Raw genomic sequence first — 27,603 nt, 5'->3', positions numbered from 1 at the left:
ATTGATAAAGTGAATAAAATACTTCCGAAAAATATACAAAACAAAAAATATAAAAGAAAACCCCAAAAATTGAAAATTTTTTATACATATATGAAAAATAAAGGAAAAAGAGGTGAAAAACTTTTATTTCCCTTCAAAAAATTTTGACTCATTTGTCGTCTACGAAACTTTGACACTTTTTCTTTTATTTTTAGAAAATTTTAAACAAAAAATTTTCATATTCTATTTTTGTTTTCATATTTTTCGTATACAACAATATGAGGATGAGTCTCAGATTGCTTGCTAGAGAGTAAGTGTATGTTTTGTGTTTGACAACATTTTATACGACATTTTCTATGTGTATGTATGTACATAAATGTTTTGGTTGTTTTTCAAATCGAGTAAAAAAACATACATATATACATATATACATAAGTACATGACCGTATACAATATTTCTAAGAAATTTTATAAAAATAAAATTATGGAAAACATGAAAATGAGAATAAGTTAGTCCACAAGTTACTCGATGGGATCACACACGTACTTTGTTTTTGGTGAATTTGGAGCATTTATCCACCGCAGAAGGGAGTTTCTGGGTGGTTGAATTCTAGCAGCAAGGGAGCTGTGAGAAATTGAACCCCAACAGATCTACGAATTTGTCGGAAGGATAGATCTCGAAATGGCGCTTTAGACGTAATAGGTAGACGTTAGGTGGGGGGACGGTAAAAGTGGAGCACGTTGTAGTTTAAAAATTTGAGAGATTTCATAATTAAAGAGAGCAAGAATTGTAAGCAGTTTATCTGCATTTATGATCTTACTCTCGCTCTACTTCACGTATTCCCTCTCGTTCTCATAATTTGAATCATATTCTTCAAGAATTAGCCGCCATTTACTAATTTATTTAAAGCAGTTTCATCGACGAGTAATATTAAACAAATAGAGAAAATTGTCGACCGACACTTTGTTTATTATGAAAATCTACTATGTATATAAATATTTAATATTTATGTATTTTTATTTTATGTATATATATGGGCTATGTTTTAATGAAGAAGAGACAACATTGAATAATTACTCCGCACATACGTTTACATATACACGTAAGTACGTATGGTTAGAATAATTTCCCTATTTCTAAACGATTAATCTGAATACAAAGCAAACTATATAGTGAGATGGGGAAGAACATATGCAATGTCTGAGGTCGAAATGTCAAAACGAATTATTTTCTTGATGAATAATAATTATTATATGGAAATTTAATTTGAAAAATGGAAAAATTTTAATATTTTCTTCTGATGTTTGTAGATATACAAATATTTTAAAATTTATATAGTATAATATAAAAAATTCATTTAAAGGTTAATCTTAAAAAATTTTAAATGTTTAATAAATTTTTAAATAATAATAAAAACTTTTTTTATATTTTTTGTTATCTTATATGAAATTAAAAATATTTCCCTACTTTTTGGAAAAAATATTTTTTATTTTTTCCTTGTTGATTTAATGGGAAACGATAAATGATTTCCCTTTTGTAATTATTTTGTTTTTGATCATTTTTACTCCCTAAATTTTCTATTTAAAATGTTTATTTATTTTGATTTCAGAATTTTGTTTAATTATAGAAGGTATTTTTATTAACTGGAATTAAAACAAATTTTTTTAAAAATATATTGACTGAACTCAAATATCTGGTAATCAAATCGTTCAGTAGAGGGTGATGTGAAAATACCATGAGGATGCGGAAAATTCAAGCTTTGGTTTATTTTTAATTTGTATAGGTATGTAAATTTACTTTAGAATTTTATTTATGATAATTGTTGTTCAATTATTTTTACGGCATATTATAATTAAAAGCACATATAAATGGTATTTTTCCACTGTTTTAAAATTTGTGAATTCCGCAATGGTAAGAGCACGAATTAAATACAGATTAGATAATAATTGAAGCCAAAATACTATATATGTAGAAGATATAACAAAGCAATTCTTTTCAGTGTAATCAATTTGACCCAATTTAAATTGCAGATTCAATAACTCATCTCAAAAACTATCATAATTCGTTAACAAACAATACAACGTACAATAATCTTTATTTCAAAATTTCTCTTATAACCAAAATGTCAGACATGCAGTCCTTTAAGTCGAATGTGATTGGTTTTTGCCGACCTCTTTGAATAAAACAATAGAGGTCATGTCGGCGGCCCATGATGGTGGTGCAATAAGGAAATACATAAGAGAGAACATAGTTAAAGACGCCTTCAATATCCGGGAGGACAACATAAAGAGTGGAAGCCCGTTTCCGCTGATTTCCCCTTGCGATACACATGTTGTGCCGGAAATATCAACTTCAGTTTAAGGTTATACTTCTTATGTATACGCCTAGGAATTTTTACAATATCTTCATTAGAAATGATGTTAGACTGATAGATCTAAGATCTTTTGGCAGCTGTGAGAGCTTCTCCCCAATCTTACGAATGAAGAAAACAAAGTTACTAGAATTTAAGTTAAGTCTATACAGCACTCATAGATGATCTTAAGCCAAGAAAGAATAACCTTCGCCCCGCATTGTATTTCTGTTAGCGATATCATCAGGGTTGTTTCCCCCGAAGTTCTGGAAAGTGTGCAGCCAATAGCAACTGCAGAAATTTCGCAGCGGTCCAGTTCCAGATGTTGGTGCGGGTAACAGGTAATTTGGTACGACTAGATCACTTGTCTTTAGACTTTTTCAATTAGAGAGATTTCCGCCACCAACTAGCTTCTAGAACAATTAAGAAAACAAATAAGTATTGGGACAAATCAGGTATCAGCGCATATGTTTCAATCATTTGGCCAGATATGTTAACTAAAAGCTTACTAATATCCTTAAAATTTTAAAGTTAAATATTTAAGATAATTTTCATAACTAGAAATGTCTTGCAATTCGTCATGTCATAACCACATAAGACTGTTCTTTTTAATATATTTCAAGAATTAACTTTATAAATTATAATGAAAAGTAATTTTTAATTAAAGATATTTAATTGAAGAAATGGATTTATTAAAGTATTATTGATTTAATTTTGTATATATATATATAATCTAATCATATACGTAAATAACATCTTATGTAAATAGAAACTTTTGTGGTTAAATTAAATGAACTGAGAAATTTTTCAATTATTCGAAAAATTAATGTTATTCTAATTTTATTTTGGCAAATGTTTACAATTCGAAATTCAATTATAATCTACTTATATACACACAACTGTTTCTTTTGTAGAAAATTTATAGGATTTTAAAAAGTTTTATTTGTTTGTCTAGTTTTTTTTATTAGAAATTCATTATTTAACTTTTATATAACATGAACATTTGCCTACATTTACATAACAAAATGTAAAATTTTAAATAGGATTAAATAATTATACAATATTAAGAATACTTAAATAGAGAATATAGAGATGAAAATTGTTAATTATATCAATAAAATTAAATATTAAGTTTTTCAATTTTAATTACTTTAACAATTTATTTTAAAATAATAAACATTTTTTGAAGAACATCCTGACTTAGTTTAAAAGTACATTATACAATCAATTTATAAAAATAGAACTTATTAATAAAATAATAATGAGCTTATAAGATAAGCAAAATTAAAAGTTACAGATAAACAGGGCAATTCAGTAATCGGTGATTTAACATTTATAGGACATCAAAAGCGGGTAAAATTTTTTTTTGGTCATCTCAATGGCTTCTGGTATACAGGAATTTTATCGATTTTTTTATAACTCCTGTTATAGCTCCCGTCACGAAAACAATAGAAACTTCAAACAAATAATTTTTGAAACGACTAATATTTTGCATAATTTTTGATATTAGAAGCATTCTCGTTTTGTAAAAATTCAAATTTTTCAACTCTTCCTACTTGTTATTTTTTTTTTAGTTTTCTTTATCACAACAATTTCGAATGAAATTTTTTGAAACTTTTAAATTATTTTTTACCAAATTTTATAGTGTTACTTAATTTTTAACTAAAGTCATCAAACATTTTAAAAACTTTAATAAAAAGTTGTCATTCTAAGTAAAATTAATAAACTTTTTAAGAATGGTAGGTATGCCTCAAAGCACTGATTACTGAGTCACCATGTATAAAATTCAGAATATTAAAAATAATATTGAATAAAATTTACTTAAATAATACAAAATTATTTTAATGATTTATAGAAAATGAAAATATAATTCAAAACTTACTATTTCAATTTAACTCAAATTTTAAGAAGTTAGTAAAAATACAGTAGTGTAATAGTAAATAGGAATAATAAAAGGGAATTAATTTATTCTGCGTATTAGGTTGTGTCTCTTTATTCAAAATTGGAAATTATTTTAAATTGGGAGTTATTGCAAATTTAATTTACTGGTAGGCTTGTTTAAAACCACTTTATATATGTTACAGAATTATTCGGTTGTGTTGTATATATCGGTTACGAAGTTAGTGGCAGACTTAGCTTGGGAATGTAAAGAAACTATTAAATATGACATCTTCTGAACAAATATCAAAGACCAGAATTTGAAAGTCAAAACTACAGAAGTAAGTGGTATGTGAAACGACAAAATCAAAAATTTTTTGATTAAATGGTTACATAGAAAAACATAATAATATACTTACGTGTTTCGAACGGTTGAATTCAACAGTTTATTCGTAAATTGTCTTGTAGTATTGCCGATTACACTAGCGTGGTGGATAAAATGTGTAATTTATATCGTATGCGCACATCTGTAAAGAATTTAAAAACATTAATGCCAAAATATAAGAATTCATACTGCTAGGCAAAAAAACAGAAAAAATCACAAACAAGAAATTTGTATTGAAATTTCCATTAACTTTTTTTTTAATAAAAGCTAATGAAAACGTTCTGCGCTTTGTTGTCTTCTGTCCTTATTTTGTATTTGCACTTGAAAAGCACATAGGACTAGACCGAATAAAATTTAACAACAAAATTACAAAAATTTTTTTTTGTTATCTTCTATTTTGTTTTTTTAATCTAAATTCAAGTTTTTGTTTTAGATTTAAGTTGATTCTTTATAGTGTGGGTGCATCGCAAAAAGTAAACGGATTCATAGTAATATAGCTTATATTTTAGGAGGTGAGCTATGTTTGCAGATAGTAAAATGATGCCATTTCGGTAGAAATTCACTGCGGCTTATGAATTATATATCAGGAAGAATTTCTGTTTACTTGAATAGCTTTAACACATCTGGCGGGTTTAGAGCTTTTCGGAAAAAAAAAAAAAAATTGTGTCGTAAATTTCCATTTATGTAAAGCCGGTTCTCTTAATACAGCAGCACATTCGATACAGAGGAGTGCATAATGAATACCGCCGTACACTTGGCGGTATCAAAGGGTTATGGCCGAAAGGATCTCGAGATTGCAATGGATACTTTAACAGAACTTTTCCGCTTAAATAATGTAATTAATTGAAAGCCTTTATTGGATTGAACGTTTTTTATGATTGTAGATAAATGTAAAAAACGTGTGTCTATCTTTTTGTTTCGAAAGAGAAGTAAGTTTTTCTGAGATCTACTCCTAAATGATTTAAAGAAACTTTTGGGAGTGCCCATAGGTTTCATAAATTATTTGATAATAAAATCTATTCTTTAGATTTTAACGCTACAATTTTTATAAATCGAACAATACAAGAAAATATTTTTTATGCTTTTCATATTAACTTAACTGAAAATGTACAATTGAAAATTAAAAGCTAACATTACAAAAAAATAAAAAAACTTGAAAAATTTTGTGGAAAATTCAAGCATTCTCAGTAAATAGAAAACGAAATGAACAAAAAAATTACTAAACATTCAAAAAAAAAATTATTTTGCATTTGAACAATAGCGTTCCAAAGCTGATATTTAAAACCAAACGAAAAAAAACACAAGAAAAACCCGGAATAAAATTAAATGGACCTAAAAATTGTTAGCATTTAAATTTGTTGAAGTTCAAGCATTATTGTACCCTACAATGTAAATAAAATAGGAGAATTCCAGCCGGTAAAATAATAAAAATAACAAAAAATTTTTGTTATCCTGGAAATAAATCCGAAAACATTTTTTATACTATATACAACAAAAGCTGAATTCCTGTACAAAAAGGATTCTATTTTTTTTCTGTTCTCATTTACTATTTTAAAATATGGTATTAATTTATTTTTGTATAGATCTCTCGTCTCCATATACATTATTTTAAGACCTTCAAGCAAAGTAATTAGTGTTTGACTAAATCATAATTATACAGAGATATAGGCGAGGTTAGATTTGTATTAAAAAACTAAAATAGTTATTTTGGATTCTATGTTGTTGTTTTTCCATTCTGTACTTTTATTTTAATAGAGACTTTGAATTACGATTTACATAATAGTGGTGGCATTCTGGTGATGACATTTTTCTACATAAATAAGAAAATCAATATTTATTTTGTAAATTGAAACAACAAAAAAAAAACTTACCGTGAGTTTTGTTGAATTTCATACAATAGAAACTATTTTAAACTATGATACAGAGTACATGGAACTCCGGTAATCTGTAATAAAATTTTTCTGTCCTTTGATTTCATTTCGACTGATTACGTCTTTGCTCTTCTATAAATTCATGTGCAGTTCAAATCTGTATATTAAAGGTGGTTATTACAAAATGATTTAGACAGTTTTAATATGTAATGTTATTATAATCCGTTATAACTTAACACTGTCCGGGAGTCCTCCATACCTAACTACAATTGCAACTACGGTTTATATCTATGATACTTCTTGACTTGATAAAGTTCAAATTAGATCTTTATCTGAATCTGTAGGTTAGTCCTTTAGAATGTATTTCTATAAGACTGCTCCGCATAAGAATAATTTGTTGTCCATCGATTTACTGACTTTGCGATTTCGCACTGCAGTTGAGAATGCCTTGCTTTTACACCAGATGCTTTAAAAAATTCAATGCCCCATTTTTCGATATTCTTTTAATCAGGCATTTATTACATTGTTTTAAATTGCTTGAAAATTCAAATTAAATAATAATTAATTGTAGTATTCATTTAATTTTACTAACTCATTATTACTTAAAATAATTAAAATATTTTTACAAAATGTAACTATTTTAAAATTGAAATATAATTTTTTTTAACATGTTTAGTTCCATGTTGAAGCATTTCAATTAAAATTCATATTAATTCATTATCATTATTTTAAAATTTTAAAATAAAGTAATTTTAAGAACTAATTAAACGATGCCAATTCTTATCATAATAAATGCTATGAACGAACCATATTTACAGCCACGAACATGAACGATATAAAATAATGGTAGGTAAATGTGGTGAAAATTTAGTTTTATTCAACAGAGTATTATTGATAAAAATATATTTTGTGTAATTTTAAACTCTTTATTTTTTTGTTAAAATATTAATAAGAGTTAAAGAGTATATGGTTTTGCAATATATTACTCTGGAAAATGTAATAAAATTTGTTGGTATCACACCTTTTAACAAAATTATGTTACTATAATGTACTTTTAATGCTTTACATCGATAATTATGTAAATCATATAACAGTACATAATATAATAATTTTATATAATACTTCCTAATATTTAAATATTTTGTGAAAACCAATGAAACCATTGTACATAAATGACGACATGTAAATGTAAATTTTTAATAGCACTTATTATAATTTTAAGTTTTTATATAATAATGAAGAGTGAAAAGAAATTTTACTGTGGATTTAGTTTAAATTTGGATACCCACTTATAAGAATTTTTGTTTTATAACTACCAAACTAATGTTAATGGTTTTAATAGTATCAATTATTGATACTGTACTTATGGCAGACTGTTATTTCTCTATGAATGCGGTAAATGAATTCCGATACAATTTTTTACTCCTAATTGGAAATAAAACTACTTATTTAAATATTTTGTAGCTTTACCGGCTTAAATATTTTAAATATTTTGTATATTTTGTACCGACTTAAAAAAAAATAAATTTACAGCAAAATGTCAACACGTCTTTGCGACTTATTTAAAATTTAAGTTTGTTTTGTAATTTGAAACTATTAAAATTGAAAAGGCCTATTAATGTTGTTTGAATAACATGGATAGGCGCTAGTTTATCATATTGTACACTTGAATGCTTCATTTGTAGGTTGTTCGCTATTTTTAGAGTTCTAACGGAATCATGGGCTTTGGATTATAACTTGAACAGGATGAACAGCAGATTATATCATACCTAATGTGAAACAGTACGTCATTATAATACATAAGATTTGCATAACCTAAAGATAAACTGAAGTATACATTAGATATTAAGCCTTACAATATTGAATATATTATTCTGCTAAAGTTGTTAATCATTTTTGTAAAGAAAAACTCTAAGTTGGTTTGTACTAATAATTGTTAAATTAAATATTCGTGTTTAAGTTGTTTTAATAATAACGTTAAAATATTCATAATTTTTCTTAATTCTAAATATAAAATACGTTCCCAAGGTCATGGAACTAAATTACTAAAAACCTTATTAACTCGCTTTCGCTTTTCTTTCTTAGGTGGTGTATATACATTTACATCTATATCTATCCGCAAGAAATTCTTTTACTCCTCATTACGTTAATATATAGAAAAGTATGCCAACTTTAGTTCAAGCATCTCTTAATTAAATTTTCGCTTCAACATAGCAGGTGTTTTGATAAAAAGTTAAGTATATTTAATTTTTTTTTTTTTGTTAAAGAAGCACGTTCTTCGGATAATATCCTGGATAAATGTTTTAAAAAGGAAAAAAGAAAAAAACAAAAACACCATAATCCTTATTATATTGTTGAAAGTTAATTAATTCTAAGAGATTTAGAGCTTCCCCTGCTAAATATCAAGATTATTAAAATAAATTTCATTTTGCATTTAAAATCATTGTTTAATGAAAACATGAGAAGCAGATGCTTATAAGAAAATCTTTTTGATGTAAGTTAATAATCATATTTGATTTAGCTTAAAAAATTTGCGTTATGCGTATTACATGAAGAAAAAGCACCTACATGCATAATAATCGTATAAGTGAAATTTTTAATGGAAATTCTGGAATATAGATTTCTCAAATCTGTTTTTTATGATATTTAATAGAGTATGACATTTGTTATATGTAATAAGAGCCAATGATGACTATAGATACATAAACGCAAAACTGATGAATATATGGATATAAAACTATTATTTGATGATACGAGATTCTATAGCAACATAACACGATGCAGAGTTGATTTGTTTCATGTCTGTTCGCTGGATTATGTTCGTTTTGTAGATCTCCAGATGTTTGGTAAACTTAAGATTTTTTGTGCCTTATCCTTCTTAGATTACCTGTAGAAAAACCAAAGCTTAATCGAAGTTAAAGTATTATTAGCTTCAGTTATATTTTTTTCTGTTACAGTTAAGCTGGGGTGGATTTTATAGTTAAGTTTTTAATTCATTGTTTTAAATTTTAATATTAACGAATTCTATTCTATTTTGAATGAAATATAAAAAATTCTTCTTTTAATATTCAATAAAACACCTAATTATCTAATTGAATATATTTTTGATCTGAATAAATTGGCAAAAAATATGTGAACATTTTTTTCAGTTATATGCGGACATTTTTTTGCATGTTTATGACAAATGAACTTGTAACCACGCATAAAATTATTATGACCCTTTTACAAACAAATTTAAATGTTGAAATTTTTCAATTTCATATAAAATTCACAAAAATTTGAAAAAAAATAGGAAAAAGGTTGTGAAAACCCATTCCACGAAAACAGAATTTAATTGTCGTTACAAATATGATTAACCTTACTCATTTCTTTTATATTTTTGCATATCATCATCAGTGTTGTTGTTTTTACTAAACTTAGACTTTTTACTACATTTTGACCTTCTATGCTGCCGTACTACTGTAAAGCAATTTTTACTACATTTTCGTATTTATAATAGAAAATGCCAGAGCTAGCGGAAATACTAATATTTTTGTTATGTCAAGAAAATTGTCATTATTTGTATTTTTAACAAATATTTCGTTTGTATTGTAACGAAAATGTCTTTAATATTGTTAAAAAAGTTTCATTTGTATTACAAAATCTACAAATTATTGATTTTACAACAAAGAAAAATATAAACATAAAATATATTAAAACTGTTACTGCGAAAGAAACGTCGGACGTTTACTGACAGCACGTGTACAAATTAAATGTTCATATTACTGAAAACTCGCAGTTGTCATTTTTGAAAACGGATACATTCTCTAAATCCAAGTTTATTGCTACTTGTTTTGGATATAATTTCGTAAAATAGTAACTTAAATTCAGTACAAAGCTAATAAATGTTAAAAATATGTACACTCGTTAATATTGAAATATTGACATATAAATCGAATAACTTCGCTAATTCTGATAATTAACTCCAAAATTATGTTCGAAAGTTGTTTATCTTATTTAAAATTGAAAAAAAATCCAAAAAATAATGTAATTGTTTTTCAAACGAAATTTGATTTGAAATCAAGTTCAAACAAATAACTACATTCGAAAAGCGAGTGTCAATTTCTGAACGAGTGTCAATTTCTTTTTTACGAAAATTGTTTTATTTCTTATTTTTGTTTCGAATTTTCTATACAATAGTTGACTATATAAAATAAAATTTCAATTTCTACAAAATATAGAAATTGAAAACAAAATTTAATTTTGTTATCTAAAGTTAATTAGTTATATTACTTTTTATTATATTTATTTTTTTAATTTTAACTCAAACTAGCACTATAATAAAAATCTACAAAAATCCTTATTATTTGTTTAGCGCTAATGATAAGCCCAACTTGCTACGCTATAAGTTTCATACTAGTTTTTTTGAGACAAAATGCTACTTAAAAACAAGTAGGAAATAACAACACTGACCATAACATTTTGTAGCGTACAATTTAATTGTACGTTGTAATTTTTAATTTTATATATGCAACTTTGTTGACAAATTAAACCACAAATTTTGCCAAAAATATGAAATCTAGCTGTATTTTATTTTGTTTAGCTTTTTTTTTGTTACTCATTTTACTTTTTTAAATAAATCTAAGTGAAATTTTAATTATTTGTATAATATACCATAATGATTATTACGAAAGCAAACTATAGAAAAGTATGTATAATATTATTGAAATTGGTATACGAAAATTCAAATTGCTTTTAGAATTCGACTAATAAAGAAATGCATTAGAACAGTTTCCGTTGAAACGAAGAACGGAACGGAAAAATTAACTGAACAATATTTTCCGTATAATGTCAAATGGAAATGGATGTGTCAAAAAATAGGAATTTATGCTATTTTACTGCCGGCGGTAAAATCCTATAGCCCGATTTAAAAATGTGTATTCCTTATGAATTCTGACATTTCGCCGCGGAAAATCGGCTTTGTTCTCTTTTTAACTTAAATAAGAGCTTTGGTGAGGCAAATTTGCTAAATACCATTTTTTGATAATTGAAAAGCATGGAAAGAAATTTTTTGCTAACAAATTTTCGCAGAAATCAATTTTTGTTTGAGATTTCGCCTTTCAATCTCAAGAGAAGACCAAAAACTTTTGTAAGTAAGCAAAACAGGCAGGCGCGCGGCTGAAAAAATAAATCTAGTAAGACTAATAACTCAATTTTGTCCATTTTTTGTTGGAATGGATTTCTTAATAAAAATGTTGGAATAGAAAGACCTTAATAAAAAATGACTCCAATCTATACTTTACTATTAATGACATTGTAAATCCAAAATTATTATCTGAATATGTGATATACAAAGCGTATATCTACACTATATATTATACCTTTTTTTAATATAGCTGTCACATAAAAAGTTGCTAAAATAGCTGCCGGTGTTTCTTCTCCAGCTTGTACAAAGTTGTGTATGAGTTAACTACTCTTATGTCTGACATCACGCAGCTGGGAACATTTTGAAATATTTTTTTTTTTGCTGTTTTAGGAAATTTTATTTAGAATAAGTTCTACAAATTGCTGACTTTTCGTGGAAATAGTTATGAAAAGAGTAAAAATACAAATATTCAGATTTTAAAAAAATAAAAAAAATGAAGATATAAAAATAATGTTGGGTTACGATAAACAAAACAAAGTCAACATCCAAAATTTTATGTTAAGTACGTGTGGTTGACTGCCTTGTTATATTTTTTTGTTGTATTTTTTCATATTTATATTCTATTTAGTGTGATGTCGTTAATTTTTCATAATTAACACTTAATTTACATACGTAGAAGCCTTTATGTCTCTGCTTATGTATATTTGAGCGTGTCTATTTATATATATACAATATAATATTCGCATCCTGTTAAGGACTTTTATTTAAATATAAAATTACATATTACATTTAATGTTAAATATTTTTTTGTTTGTGGTTTTATTCAAAGTTTAAATATGAATTTATGAGTGTAAATCTGTAAATATGTAATAAATTTTGGTGCACACATTATGTATACTTGTAAGTATATAAAAAATATTTTATTTACTAAAACAATTTACAAAAATTATATTTCGAAAAGTCAAAAACTAAGTGGATATGTGAATATGAAATTAGTGAATTATGGGAATTATTATAAAAAGTTTTAAAGTTAAATGCATTTGGGGTGTTTTCCTGCTTTGCAAATTTATTAATTAAATTCATTTTGTTTAGAGCTGTAAAAATGTTTACTACAACATACTGGTAGGTATGTAGTTGATATTTAAACTTGTGATCTTTTCAAAATAGAATTTCCATTCGTTATTAAAATAAATTTTTTTGTGTTTATTTATTCAAATGGAAAGTCTAAAGTGGTAATATTAAGTTCTTCGTTTATTAAATGTGAAAGCTTGGTGAATAATTTAAAATTAAATCAGTTGTAATTGTATTACAATTTTGTTTGTTTTCCTTATAGAATATCATTAGAAAATGATCCAGGATGATTATAAAAAAAGACCTCTGTTTTGAATAAATTTATTGAAGAATTGCGGTTACAGCTGATGTGGAGGCAGGTAGGCGAAAAAAAAAACACGAAAGGCAGTTCACGCTTTATGAAGCTACAATCATTTCATAGGATTTCCAATTCTTTCTTTTATAATCCTTATAAACTGCATTTGCGTACAATCGTTTTGAGTACGATTTGACAATATTTAAAAAATGTAATTGTAACGCCGAAACTGCGAAGAAATCGTTTGAAGTTGCAAAAAACAAAGAAGATTTTGGAAAATTCCAAGTTTCTAAAGGAGTTTCCAAAAAGAAATTGTCACATGAACTGTTGAAGACGACAGAGTTTAGATGAGAATGTTCATAAGTAGATTTAAAGAATACAACGGAAAGATGCACATACTTATATATGTATTTATAAATGCATCATGGAAAATTACTTGGATTTACACAAAAATGTAGATTTTATGGTATGGCAGATTGAGAGGCTGCATACATTAGCGACTTATTATAATTCACCCACGATCCTACATATAGTATTCCTGTTTCAAACACATAATCTTCGAAGTATTTGAGTGGCAGTTACCTAATATTTAGGAAATTCCGTAAAAAGCAATTGCGACGCCGGGCAACTAGTACAGAGAATTCAACTAGCAGGAGCAATTACTTTCTTAAAGGTATCTTTCCACAATCCCAAAAATCTGCAGTTAGATTGGTAGAGTTGTCCGCCATGTTCTACGTATTTGTTAAAATTTTTCTTTGTTGTCGATTTCGCTTAATTGGAGTTTAGGTCTAAGATTGTCCGCCGTTTTGTTTTGTTGAAGTTTTCAAATGTAAAACAATAATGAAAACGCTTGATTATCGTTTACGGAACAAAAAATAATAGAAAAATCTTCAACTTTTCAAGTTTTTTTTTATTTTTTCAAAATATTTTAAAACATCGTAAATTAGCATGTACCATGTTTTCATGCCCGCTATTATGTACGAATAAATTTACATTTTTAATTTTTAATATTTATTTAATCTACTAAATATGTCCAATTAAAATTAGAAAATTAAACAATAATTTTTTTTTATTTTCATTTTTTTTATTTGGAATTGAAATTAAGTGTTAACATTTAAATTTTCAATTGCTATGATTTTTTTTCTAAATCATAACAGGCATTTTTGGTATATTTTGGTTTCCGTTTTCTTCTTGTTGTTATATTTTTATGCTTTATGGTGTATAGGTAGCTGTTTAAAATAGTTGTAAAAAATTCATTGTAAATGATTTGAAAATTATTTTAAAAAATTATTTTGTTTTTGTTACTCATTTGTTAATTAATACCTGAAAAATTTACGATGCATGTAGGTAACAATCATTTTAATTTCATTTAACAATTTGAAAATAAATTTTGGAGTTAATTTAATAGTTTTATTCATTTTATGTAACCGCAGGATCCTAGAATCCTCACCACCTTTTTTACAAAAAAAAAAAACTTAGTTGAATTGCATGTTGAAAATAAATTAATTTCAATTATAAATGAATAAGTATGGTGCTACAGAAATGTGTTGTTGTTTCTTAATATTTTTTACTTTGATAAAAAATTTCGTAGTTTGCCCTATAATTTACCAAAATTATCTTTGTTTACAATTTTAGAAATTTAGAAAAAAGAAGCTCTTTACATGGGAGGATCTTATAAACTCCTACAGATCTTATAAAGTCCTTCTTGTGACCGCTTCTCAAATATGTTCCATAAAAAAGTTTCAGTGTTTTGTAAAATAGTTTTAAGAATACGTAACATGACTACTTGAATTGCCTGTTTTTATTGCGAATCCGAACGTCATCGCTTCCAGTATTTTTCGAAGTCCTCCCCAGCGAGTCATGCCTATTTCTTTTTAATTTAAGTTGTTATTTATAAAGTTATAGGCATTTTTATTATTAGATGCTTAATTGCATTCACTAGAAATATGTGCAGGAAGAAATTGCAAGACAACAGTACTTTTAACAACAATACTCTTCAATAACAAAGTGAATATTGGTCAGCTGGTTTTTCTTTGGGCATGTGGTATCGTTATTCATCAAAATGTAATTAACATCTATACCTAAAAATGTTTTTAAAAATATACCTAGATACTATACATCAGGTTGTTACTCTTCCAATGTACCTGAAAGAAATATTTCCAAAGAATTACACAGAGTTAGTTACATAATATATCATGTTTTACTTAAAGTTTGATTGTATATGCAAACACAATATTTGACTTTAATAAGTTTGTTTACAATCCAGAGAAAAATAGAAAAATTAAAAAAAAGAAGCAGAATCGGAATGTTTTCTCTTTCTAAATGTAAACAGACTTGTGTTTTTTTAATTTTTGTTTAATACAAAGGTGCTTTAACTGTATAAGTATAGATGTACATGGCTGTGATTTAATACAAATGTGTATGAATTTGCTAAGGTATGAGGCTATGAAGCTATCCTATTATTGATTTTGTTATTTATCACAGGTCGTTTCTCACATTTTAGTGAAAGTACTCAAACATTTCTGAAAATTTCATTATTAAAATTTTATTTAAAATTTTATGAAGATATGAAATGCATATATTTGATATGCACTGATGTGTAGGTACATACAAAAATATATGTATTTATTTTAACATGTTTAATATTGTCCTTATTGTTAAAGTCTGTAAATATCAGAATATAACATTATATGTACATAATTATAATTATTCAAACGTCATATTACACAGGGTTCTCTAGCAATAATTATGGCATAAAAATTTGCATTTAATTGATATTTGAACGAAACAAATTTATTAACAAAATGGCAGTGGCTAACAATTTTAGGCAGCGTAAGAAAGCCAAACCTTAGATTGGAACCCGCTGAAAGAAAAGACACTGAGTTCACTTACGGAAGCACGGCAAACATCTTATTTGAAAAAACATTAAAGTTTTAGTTTTAGACTATGATATGGTGAACGTAAAAGTGAGAAACTTTACCATGGTAATCAAGTCGGTTAAAGAGACAAAATAACATTTTAAGTCGAAAAATTTTACTCGATGGTTCATCTGAAAGAGACTTTCATCGAGGCTTGCCGTCTCTGCTTGGAAGAGGACGAGAAGATGGAGAACTTATTAAGGGTTGACGTGGTGCAATAGCCTCGGTCGCCGACGAAAAAAGGTAGAAGGATGTTCAATACCAGTAATTGACCATGTAATGTAGGCAATTTATATGCATACCCATTTTTATGTCTCCTATACGTCTGATTTTATTTTATGTACGTAAAAAATCTCATGTAAAATCAGTGGTTGTTTTATGCTTTTTATATTGAAATCTTTACTCTTTACTGTTATGTACATAAATACATAAATAATTATCATACAATGCAATATTTTGGTGTAATAAACCAGTTCTTTTGAATATGAATATCATTAAATTAAACATGATGTCATACTGTTGCTCACAAACTATCATGAGGTTAAAACCGAACACATTAAAAAATTACACAACAACATGATATTTTATAATCGTTGTTATTCTCGCTCCCATATTTTTTAAAATATTTAAACATATACTTGTAAAATATGCACGCACATACATATGCACAGTTTATAAATATGCATGAATGTAATTATTTAAATTTTTAGTTTTTTGCACTTAAAAAATTATTAAAAATTCACTATAGGACATTTTTGTATTTTATGTACTTAAAAATTCTGAAAATTGAAAATTCTCTTGATGTTTGTTATTTCCTTTTTATGCTTTTTACCTTGTTGTTTCGGTCTCATTCTTTCTTCCCCCCATTTAATTATTAAATAAATAGACCGCTATCTCCTTCTTTCGTTATTTTTTTTCTGTTTGCTAGTAGTTAGTAATAATATGTAAAATATAAATTTTTAATTAATTAGAAGGTCGTCCTTTTCAATAAATTATGACTAGTTTTACGGCTTGTATGTGTACAGAGAAGGGAAACAATAAAGTTGAATATTGCTTGAAATATTGAATGTGCCTTTCTATGCATGTGTATATTACGTATAGGGACTGCCTTCTGGCATAGGATGATTTTAATGGTAATATTTTAATTAAAACAAAATTTTCCATAACATGCATAATACGCGAGTGCCATTATATTATTGCAAAAATAAATTACATTCAAAAAGAAAAAAGCATAATGTCTAATGAATGGCTTTATGCCTTGGAAGTGTTTTAATTTGTTTAAGATTAAAAGCAAGAATGAGGGGGTAATTTGAAGCTGGCATTAAACTAAAGTTTTGAAAATTCATGAAATTTCGCAAACAAATAGTCGACTAAAGCCAAGTGCTAAACTTTTCTAAGATTTTGACTTTGATTGAAAGCATTTTCTCCATCATGGCACGAAAATTTTGTAAGAACATCAACTTATAGCGACTTTGACATCCACGTTCATTTCAATTTGCAGGACTTGATTGAATTATTATGGCTATTGGATTAGTATAGAAATATTTTTCATAAAATTTAACAACTAATTAAAATTTAGGTTATAAAATTGGTAAGCCGCATTATTTTACCACATTATACTAATTACATTATCAAAAACTTAAGAGATGATGTTGTTGAATTGCAAATGCAACAATTTCGTTTTCTTGTACTTCTTATATTTAATGTAGAAATTCAAATTAGAATTCGAAGTAATTTTCATTTTGTAATTCAAATTTTAAAACAAAAGAATAAGGAGGAAAAAAAATAAAATGAATTAAAACTTTTTTTTTCAACAATATTGCATATAATTTAAAAATTTTCTTCGAATGGCACACAACGAGAGAGAATAAGAATAGAAATTAAAAACTTTAATAAAGTTGGATCAAACTAATGGTTTAAAAAGAAGCATTTTTCCCTTGAAAAAGTGAAAATAATGCTTTTAAAAACAATCTATTGCATTATTTAAATTATGTACTTTTGTTGATAAGCAGGAGTATAAAAACGATTGCATACATTTGGGAGGAACTAAGTGAAACGTTAACATGAAGGTTGAATTCAATGGTTAAATACGCAAGTTGTGGTAAATGATTTAACGTAAGCTTTTTGTTTTATAGAAATTTAGAAAAGCTTGCAGTTTCGGAAACCTAAGGTTTTGAAAATTCAAATTTTACAAGCTTTGTGAAGCGGTAAATTGGAAGGGGTTGGAAGTGGAAAATATTTTCTTCTAATTAAATAAACTATCTTAGTTTCTAAAAGTTGCTAAAATTTTCCACTTCTACGACTAAAAGCAAAACAATACCAAAATTGGAAAAAAACCGTTTTAGATAACGGTTAATTTTAATCTTTAGTTCATCCTTTTATTGTTTAGTTATGACGTTTTATAGTAGAAAATACATATGTCGCTCCCTTTCTGCGTCTACGGAATTTCAAAAAATATATTTGTTTTCGATGTAATCGGTATCATTGTTATAATTTTGAGGGGCAACAATTTTTGCACTAATTGTTTTTGAAAAGAAAATTGGTGAGGGTGGGGGGGGTATAGAAGGATTTCTAGTAAAGATCTATTTCTGCTTTCTATCTCAAGAAATGAAAAGTTTTGTAAACAGCCACACGGACGTATTGAAGGGCAGACTGAAACTAATAACAATTTTTTTTCCATTTCTTTTTGGAATAGTGCTAAGAAGGATTGAAATTTCTTCTTGCCACATCAAATTATTCTTCAATTAGACATTTGCATTTACAAATTGTGAAATGAATCTTAAGAAAGAACAAGAAAAAAAACTTATCTACAATTTATTCTTTTTCATCTCTTGTTTTTTCTACCATTGTTGTTAAACTTTTTGCATATATTTAGTATTTAGAACGCGAAATTTCTGTCACTTTCATTGAATATCTTTCCGTGTTTCGTATATGAAAATTTTCTATATACAATAATCTTTCCCTACTTGAATATTATTCTGGGTTTACTCCTCCACGAAATGACTAAAAATTTTCTTCATGAATTGCATTAAAAATATACTATTATTTTTGTTTTTTTTTTGTATATGAAAAAAGAATTTGGCCACAAAAAATTACACCCATCACCAACAACAATAGTTAGCACTAACAGCAATAGTAGCACTATAACAGCATTATAACAGTATTTTAGCAGCAACAAAGTTTTTTTTTATATTAATTTAAGATTCAACCAGTAAATGCTTTTAAGTGTGGTATTCTGATTAACATAAGATTTTATAACGCCATTATATAGATTACAAACAAAAATAAAAAAAAACGAATAGTTGAAAAATGGTTATTTCCTGTTATACGAATTGATAATGTCTTAGATATAAGAGAGAAGACATTAAATAAAGTATTACAATATTAGTATTTTTGTCTCTTTTATTTTTTGTTTCTTTTACTCATTTCACCGCGTTATTTCAACGAATGAATTTGAAATTGAAGGAGACAAAATTTATAATTTCCACTTGGTTGATATTTTCTTTTCAAATTTTTTTTTTCATAATATTTTTTTAATTTTTACGTATACAGTTTAAAATTCCTTCTTTGTTATAAAAAATAATTTAAAATTGGTTAAAAACGGACCAAGTAAGAGATGGGGTGAAAGCTTCCCTAAAAATGCATATTGTAATATGCAATTTTTTTGGAATGCTCTTGCATGTTGTATTTAAAGTATTGTATAATAAGTATAGTTAATACTTTTGAGTTTTAAGAAGATTTTGGCATTGAGTGAGAACAGAATTTTAATTTTTTTTATTTTAATATAGAATTTTTAATCCCTTAAGGAATAAAATGGAACTATGGGAATAATAATGGATTTAATTTCAAGAGAGAAAAATATAATGCATTCATTTTCAATTTTTAAGATAATGACAAAATCAAATACATTGATATTACGAAAAACTGGGATAAAAATATAAAGAGTAAAAAGAATGAAAGAAAAAAGAATTCCAATTCAGTTGTTTAAAAGTTTTGTCAACAGTTAAATTTTCATTGCTTTAATAGTATTGGCATTTAAAATAATTGAATTGATTCAAAGTTAACGTACGACATTGCTCCATAATTTTTTGATTTTGATAGTAATGCCACCTTGCTTTAACGGAAATAATGAGATATGGGATATAATGATGTGATAAGAGTAATGCAGCTCTCAGACGGACAGTACGTCCTGTCGCAATTGGTTTTACCAAAATAACAATTTGGAAAAGATGGAAAAGCCTCTCAAGGGTCTGCATAGGAGTTCATCGCAACGCTTCCCTAATACACATCAATGCTATATTTTGGACCTTGCTCCCCAGTTTCAAATTGATGAACTTTAGCGTTCCCAGAACACCGTACCAGAATGACACACACTAAGCTTGAGACTCCATCTCTTCACTATGGCCCACTTGCACGAGTTAAGCGCAGCTCCTGCTTTCCTCACTCGTTCCCTTATGTTGGACCTTATATTTGGAGTCCAAGATTAATTTCAAGAACCAAGGTTCACATGATAATAAAAGCCTCGTTTCATCCAGGTTTCGCTGAACTCTATTTATTACGCATTTTCCTCAGCTTCATCTTGCGGGGGTTTATCTCAAACCCACAGCAAGCGGCCGAGTCAGAGACGAGATTAAGAACTCTCTGGATCAACCCACTTAGGGCGTGGAGGTGCCTCCTCGAGACAACCACCAGCAAGTCGTTGGTGTAAGTAATCACCTTGATGCCTTTCTTCCAGAAGTAGACCCCATGATAGGTGAATTCGCGGAACTTAATATGAAAACCAAATGGAAAATTCCAATTTTTGTTCCTCAAATCTTCGAATATTTCTTCACCATTTTAAATTATTTTTTAAGTAAATGACAGTTAATAATATTAAACGTTATTTCCGCTTTGCGTCGTCCTATACTGTTCGTATAACAATATTACATCACAGTATTGTTATTAATATAATTTTACTTTGACATACAAGCCTTTGTACTTACGCAACATTAATCACATATCTATATTAAAAATTTCTTTAAATTCACTAAAGCTTCGTTCAACCTGGTGACATTCTGTGTCGTGATTCATAAATTTTACTTGCACACTCTTACACACATTTTGATGAAAGATTAAATTTCTCTCACTTTATATAGTTTTTGCCAAAAACATGAAAAGAAAAAACAAAGAGAAAAAATTGGGTTTTCATTGTTCAACTCTAAAAATACACTGCAGTTACTGCGAAATAATTTTTTCTGTTTTTATTTTATTAAAACTCCTGAAACAACTTTGGCGGGATAGAAAGAGTTATGTAACAGATGCCATTACATTTTTTAGATTTAAAAAAGAAAATATTAACAAAAAACTCAAGTAAAGTTTTCACTTGTTTAATTTTATGCTAGAAAGTTATTCCTTACTCCCTCTTTTATTTTGTCACTATTTTGTTTTGAAATTTTCAAGGAAAAAATATAAAATTTTCCTCAAAGTTTTCCATTTTCTTTTAATGTTTAATTTTTTGCCTTTTTTTTGGTTGTCGTCTATGATAATTTTTAAAATAATAGTAATTTTCGTGCATTTGACGTTATAATTTTGTATTACTATAGCTAGTTGGTTGAGTTAAAAAGACTTCGAGGCAATTACAATGCAAATGAAAGAAACAAGAAAAAGCAAAAGGAGAAAAAATATTAAAAAATAATGTACCAAATTTTATTTTCAAAAAATAGAAAATAATTTTTATGGGTCGGTAATAATTAAAAGGTAAATTTGTATTAATAATTAGGGTGGTAAAAGTATTTAGGTTTCTTTTTTTCTTTAATGAAGTCATAATGGGTAGGAAATTTTTAACTAAAAATAGCAATTATTGGTTAAAAGTTAAAAATTTAAGGATTTTTAATAATATGTCTGGAGATTCTACAATGTTTTGGTTTTTATTATTTTTTTGGTCTATAATAAAGAAATCGAAGATAAATGTGAATAGAAGTAAGACAATTTTTAGTGTTATGATTATAGTTTATATATAGTTTGGTGCATTGTTGAATTGTTAAATGAATGTTTGTTGAAGGAATTGCAAATAATAACTTATTAAAAAAAAAATAATAACTATAATTTAAAATTTTAAACGAAAATTTGGAATTGAACCTTTTGATTAAATGACAGTTGACATAAATATTGTACTAGGATAAGAGTTGACTTGGTTAAGTCTATATTTTAAAGCCGTTTGCCCTTTTGTTGCAGAAATTTTTGACACGTACACATTTCGTATTACTTGCAAGGAAGGAGTAACGACATTTACTTGTTCCTTAGCAAGATCATTTTTTCAAGTTAATTGCCTTATTGCAAATTATAGGTTATACAGATCGGGTAACAGTACACTGCAACTAGCGTATATGGACTTATTACAAAACCCCTTCGTGACCCTATTGACGGATTCGAGTAACTTTAAAGGTCTGGCAGACCGCAGCCCCGCCGGAGCGTGTTTATATTTCCAGATTATTTTTCTTCTCTTAGAAGTGAAGGCCTCAAAATCTCCCAGAAGGTGCGCCGAGGTCTTCTTGTCCCTATCCCTGCAAAATCTACAAGTATCTTCAGTTTCTAGACAGAGTTCTTATCAATTCCTATCATCTTCCTATAGTTTCCTATGGTTTAGGAAAGTGATCTTCCTAAACCATAGGAAGATCATGGACCCTGAATTGTGCTATTACTTTTGTCCCGTCTATATCTATTTTAACACGCTGGTTCAGGAAAACCATTGAATCTCGAACACCACGTATAATCTTCACTTATTTATACTTCAAAAATTTAGACTAAATCAACCTAAAGTTCTTTAAAATATTTTCTAATCTATCTTTAAAATTTTTATCTTAAGAATATATATTTTAAATTTATGGAATTTATATATAAACTGTAAATATAAACGGTTCATTATTGAATGTGTAATATCAATTGTAGCATTTATACAAACATGTACAAAAGTATAGAGAACATCCATTACTAAAAACTGTACTACTTTCTACAATTCATAAAACTCTCCTCCATTAAATGAAGTTAAAGAAACTATATTGCATAGTATAAGAAACATTTTAAATGAGTGAAAAGAGCATAGGGGGAACAGCAATGAAAATTATTAACTCATATATCATAATTAAATGTTAATATTGACAATATTTGATTTACTGTTTGCTTATAATTTCCTCTAAAATGTTTGTAAATACCAGAAAATAATGTAAAATCTACATTCTATCGTATATTTGCAATTATTCTTATATGTACATTCTTTATACAATATGATATTTATTTTAATTCTGACCACGATTCATGGCATTTGAATGCATATAGTTACCAGTCTATCTATCTCTCATAATATCGGAATTGAAAATCCTTTTTAGTAAATTTATTGCCTTTAATACCAAATACATTGGCCGCAAAACAAAAAAACATATGGCCTATATAATTCTTCTTAAATATTATGCAGGATTGGTTGTGTGTGTTTGTAATATTGAGAAAATATGAAAGTTAAAAAAAATTATTTAGTATGAAATTTTAGTATAAGGAAAAAACAATTGTTCCTACAAAATTTCTGTTTTGTTTCATGGGGAAAAATTTAGATAACAATATTATGTAAAAGCACTGTAAGATAAATTGTGGAAAGAAGGAAATCTACCGAAATGCCTCTGGAATTAAAAATATGTTTACTTCACTTTTTTCATTGTTTTATTTAGAAAAAGTTGAAAATACTTGTGCTGTCTTTTTTTGTCGGATCCAACACAAATATTTTGAAAACTAACAAAATTCATTCCAGAAGTTCAAATATGAGGGGAAAAAAAACTAAATTAATCTGTCTAAAAAATATTGCCAAAAATTAGAGACAGCAATTAAAGGATATTAAATCAAATATTGAATTAAATTTGAGAATAAGGGGCGCTTAATTCAATGCAAAAGTGGCAGGAGCTTTGGTTGTTTTTTTCATTTGTGGTTTTTTATAACGGATTTCAGTTGTAACCTTCTTTTTCATTTCATTCCAAGTTACTGAAGTATCTAAAACTTAGAGTGTTTTAGAATTTTCAGAAATATTCGCTTTTAAAAGTACTATCAATGAAATTCATGTTCAAAGATGAAACTATTCTTTGATTCCAAGAAAAATTTTTGGTAATCAATGCTTCAAAATTGTAGGATTTTTGTTTAAGTCTTTTGGCATAGAATATTTTAAAATACTTTTTGGCCGAAGGTCGGACTTATCCTGTGATTTTTTTTTACTTGAAAATGAAAAGAAAATTTCAAATTCACAATGGTAAACAAACAAATAAGAATAAGAGATTTATTTTTCCATTAAATTAACCATAATCAAACAAGAAAGATCAACGAGATTACATTAAAAAGAGAAGAACACGAACCAAATGAGAAAAAGAGAAAAAAATTATAAACTAAATAAAGAGCAAAATGGAGAATAAAAACAGAATTCTTAAAGCAGATAAGAACTTGTGTGTGATAGAAAATTATGGTTTTAAGGATAATAATATGAAAATTATATGAAAAAATTTTATTAAGATCTTAATTTGGTTACTTATACTTCCATTTTTAATTAGATCTAATTAAAGAAAATGGCGTTTTTATTAAAAATTTTATATATGATCTTTTTAAGATTGCAAGGATTCTCCGATGTAATTTTATTTATTAATTATGAAAAAACAAGAAGCAAAAATATTCCGGTGCTATTTTTAGAAATTAATATGTGAGCTACAAAGAGAATTTTTTTTGCATGTATAGCAAGCTGGTTGTGGGGAATTTATTTTTATTATTAATTGTGAGGGCCGCTCAAAAATCATAAAAGAGGGAATATAAGATGGCTCTAGTATTCCGTCAACCAGCGTGTAGCCGGCTTTTCACTAAAGACAAGTTGACAGACTAATTTCGGTAATGCGCTGTTGACTGTTTTGTTAACTGCCTGGGTAAATTAGGAAGAACACGTTGATGAACAAATGAAATTTGTAAAAGAAGGAGGTTGTGACCCCTGCAAGACGGGCTGCAGTCTATCGAAACGGAATAGTTACAAGGAGAAGATGAAGGCTTTTAAATACAAATACTTAATTAATAAAAACGAAAGGGAAATCTTGGAGAACTTATTTCGAATCACTGAAAATGTCACCGAATTCAAAGATAAAGCAAAACTATAATTAAGGAATTGATAGTATTAAGGATAGATAGCTGCGTCAGTCAATGCGCATTTCTAGGAGTACTACCGCTCTTGCTCGACCGGGGCTCAAGAAACAATAATTGGAGAATGAATAGAGGGCGACATCACGAAGACCTTTGTCAAAGAGACGGGGATCTTATAGTTCTGAGGGGAAACGTTGGAGACGGTCCTCTCCTTTCTTACTGTTCAATATACTTTCAATTCAATATACCCTTACAATATTCTTTCGATGCTAGTCAGTTAATTTAAAAGTTACAAACTTTTAAAACTGTTCACTTTTTCATAAAATAAAATGATATCTGCTTGTATTCTAAAAATTTTGATAACAAGTCGCTTATAAAAACTTGGAACACAATATCAACATAAAGTGATTGCCTTTATTGTCCACTTTTTCTTAAAAAAAAATTTATTTTTAACTAAAAGTTTATTAAAATTAAATTCTTTTTTAAAGTTGCCCACTTTTTTTTAACTTAACAAAAAAGACGCAAATTTCAGCGAATTAAAAAAAAAAATTTTTTTCTCCCATTTGCAATTTTTCCGATGGTCGATTTCAATAAATCAAGAAGAAATTCTATGAGAAATAAAAAAAAATTATTTTCACATGAATTTTTTGTTCGTCATAACAAAAGATCATCATAACACAATTTGAAAGATGAAGTTGAAATTTCTTAAGAATTAATAATGAAAAAATTGGAAAAGGCTATAAATAAGTTTGAAAATTTCTTTTTAGTGACATCTTCATAAAATGTCATCATTTTAGAAAAGCTGCTATCGTCATCGTCTAACATTTTATTAAAACTTTTAATTTTGTTTCTTTTTATGTGATCCCCACTAGGAAAATCATGATATACGTAGCCACTGCAATTTTTTTTGCTGTCTGCTCAAATTATTTAGCTTCCAATATAAAGTTATATTTGATCAGTGGACAAAATGGAGGTAGTTGAAATACATTGAACCTCCAGAAATGAAAGAGGTCACCTTCGCCTGCGATACGAATAAATGTACTGCTCCACTGCAAGCAATGTCAAAGATGAGACTAGCTACACCTATAATAAATTTTGCTTGCAATTTAAGAAAACTGCAGCTTTCAAGTGGATAAAATTTTTAATTCTTATTTTGAAAATTTAATAAAGAATCGATCTTTCACAACCACCACAGTATTGACGTTAATTTCTTACAGTTGACTAGATTAAATGTGTAATATTTTTCTTAGTAACTTCAATAAATTAAAAGAAAAGTTTTTACAATGAATTTTCGAAGAAAAATGCTGGTTAATAAAGTTGGGTCGAACCAATGGTTTGTATTGTAGCACTTTTCCCTTCAACAAGTGAAAATACTGCTTTTAAAAATCTATGTATATCCACCACACTATTAAAATTATTTTCATTCATAAACGAAACTATTTCTAGGATTGCATATATTTAGGATGAACGATTTATGCAGTCTTTGAAATAGATAAAAATTAATATAAAGAGGGGTTAACATAATGCTCGATTTTAAGGGTTAATTGTGTGAGTTAAGAAAAGTAATTATATTTTTTAATGTCATGGAATTTACCGTTAGCTTTTTGCGTTTATAGAAATTTGAAAAAGCTTGAGGTTTCGGAAATATATTATGTGTCAAAAATTCAAATTTTACGAATTTCAAGAGGCGATAACTTGAGAGGGGGTAGAGATGGAAAAAAATTTTCTTCTAACGAAATAAACTATTTGTTAATGTCTAAAAGCTCCTAAAATTTCAAGCTTCTGCAGGCTAGGGTATAGGAGAAAAACGACATCAAAAATTTGGAAAAAAAGGACTTTAGATAACGGTAAATTTGAACAGCCATTTTGTTTTTCTAAGGTTTAACTATAGTATACCGCGCTAGGGAAAGCCAGCCGCTGCCTTTCTGCGTTTGCAAAATTTCAAAAATGCTTATGGTTTCATTGCAACAAATAGTTAAAATGGGCCATTTTTGTGGCTTTGGGAGGGTATAACTTCTAGAGGGGGGGAGATAGGTAAAAATTTTGTTCTACGAAAATAAGTTTCTAGTAAAGATCTATGCACGTATTAAATTTCAGCTTTCTGTCTTTAAGAATGTAGAAGTTTTGTAAACAGACACACGGACAGACGGACGGACGGACGGACAGACAGAGTGAAACTAATAAGCACTTTTTTTCAAAAAATTTTTGGAAAAGTGTTAAAAATGAAAAATTACAGTAGAATAAAAAAAAATAAGATTTTTTAACTGCTTTATAAAAAAGAAAAATGTCATCGGTAGCGGAAAAAGTGCAATAAATGTGCGAGTGTATTAAACTATGATTTTATATAAGAAAATTTTTTAAAATAGACAAAAATGTCCTATGCAGTTAAACGTCATTTATTTTGATTCGATTTTTCTTTTTCTTTTGTTCCTTCTTTTTCAATTTTAATTTTGGAAAAAGGAAAACAATTTTTCTGAATAACTTATAAGAGAAGGAGCGAAAGAAATGTAAAAATTTAGTTAAGAAAACTGTTAGTTTTTCTTTACTTCTTTTTTTATATTTTGTTGCGTCTATAAAAGTAAAAATATTTTCTTGGTT

Source organism: Condylostylus longicornis, unplaced genomic scaffold (assembly GCF_029603195.1).
Source record: "Condylostylus longicornis isolate FDR11 unplaced genomic scaffold, ASM2960319v2 ptg000076l, whole genome shotgun sequence".
Taxonomy (NCBI): Eukaryota; Metazoa; Arthropoda; class Insecta; order Diptera; family Dolichopodidae; genus Condylostylus; species Condylostylus longicornis.
The sequence above is the reverse complement of the archived record's forward strand: the minus strand, read 5'-3'. Positions refer to the sequence as shown.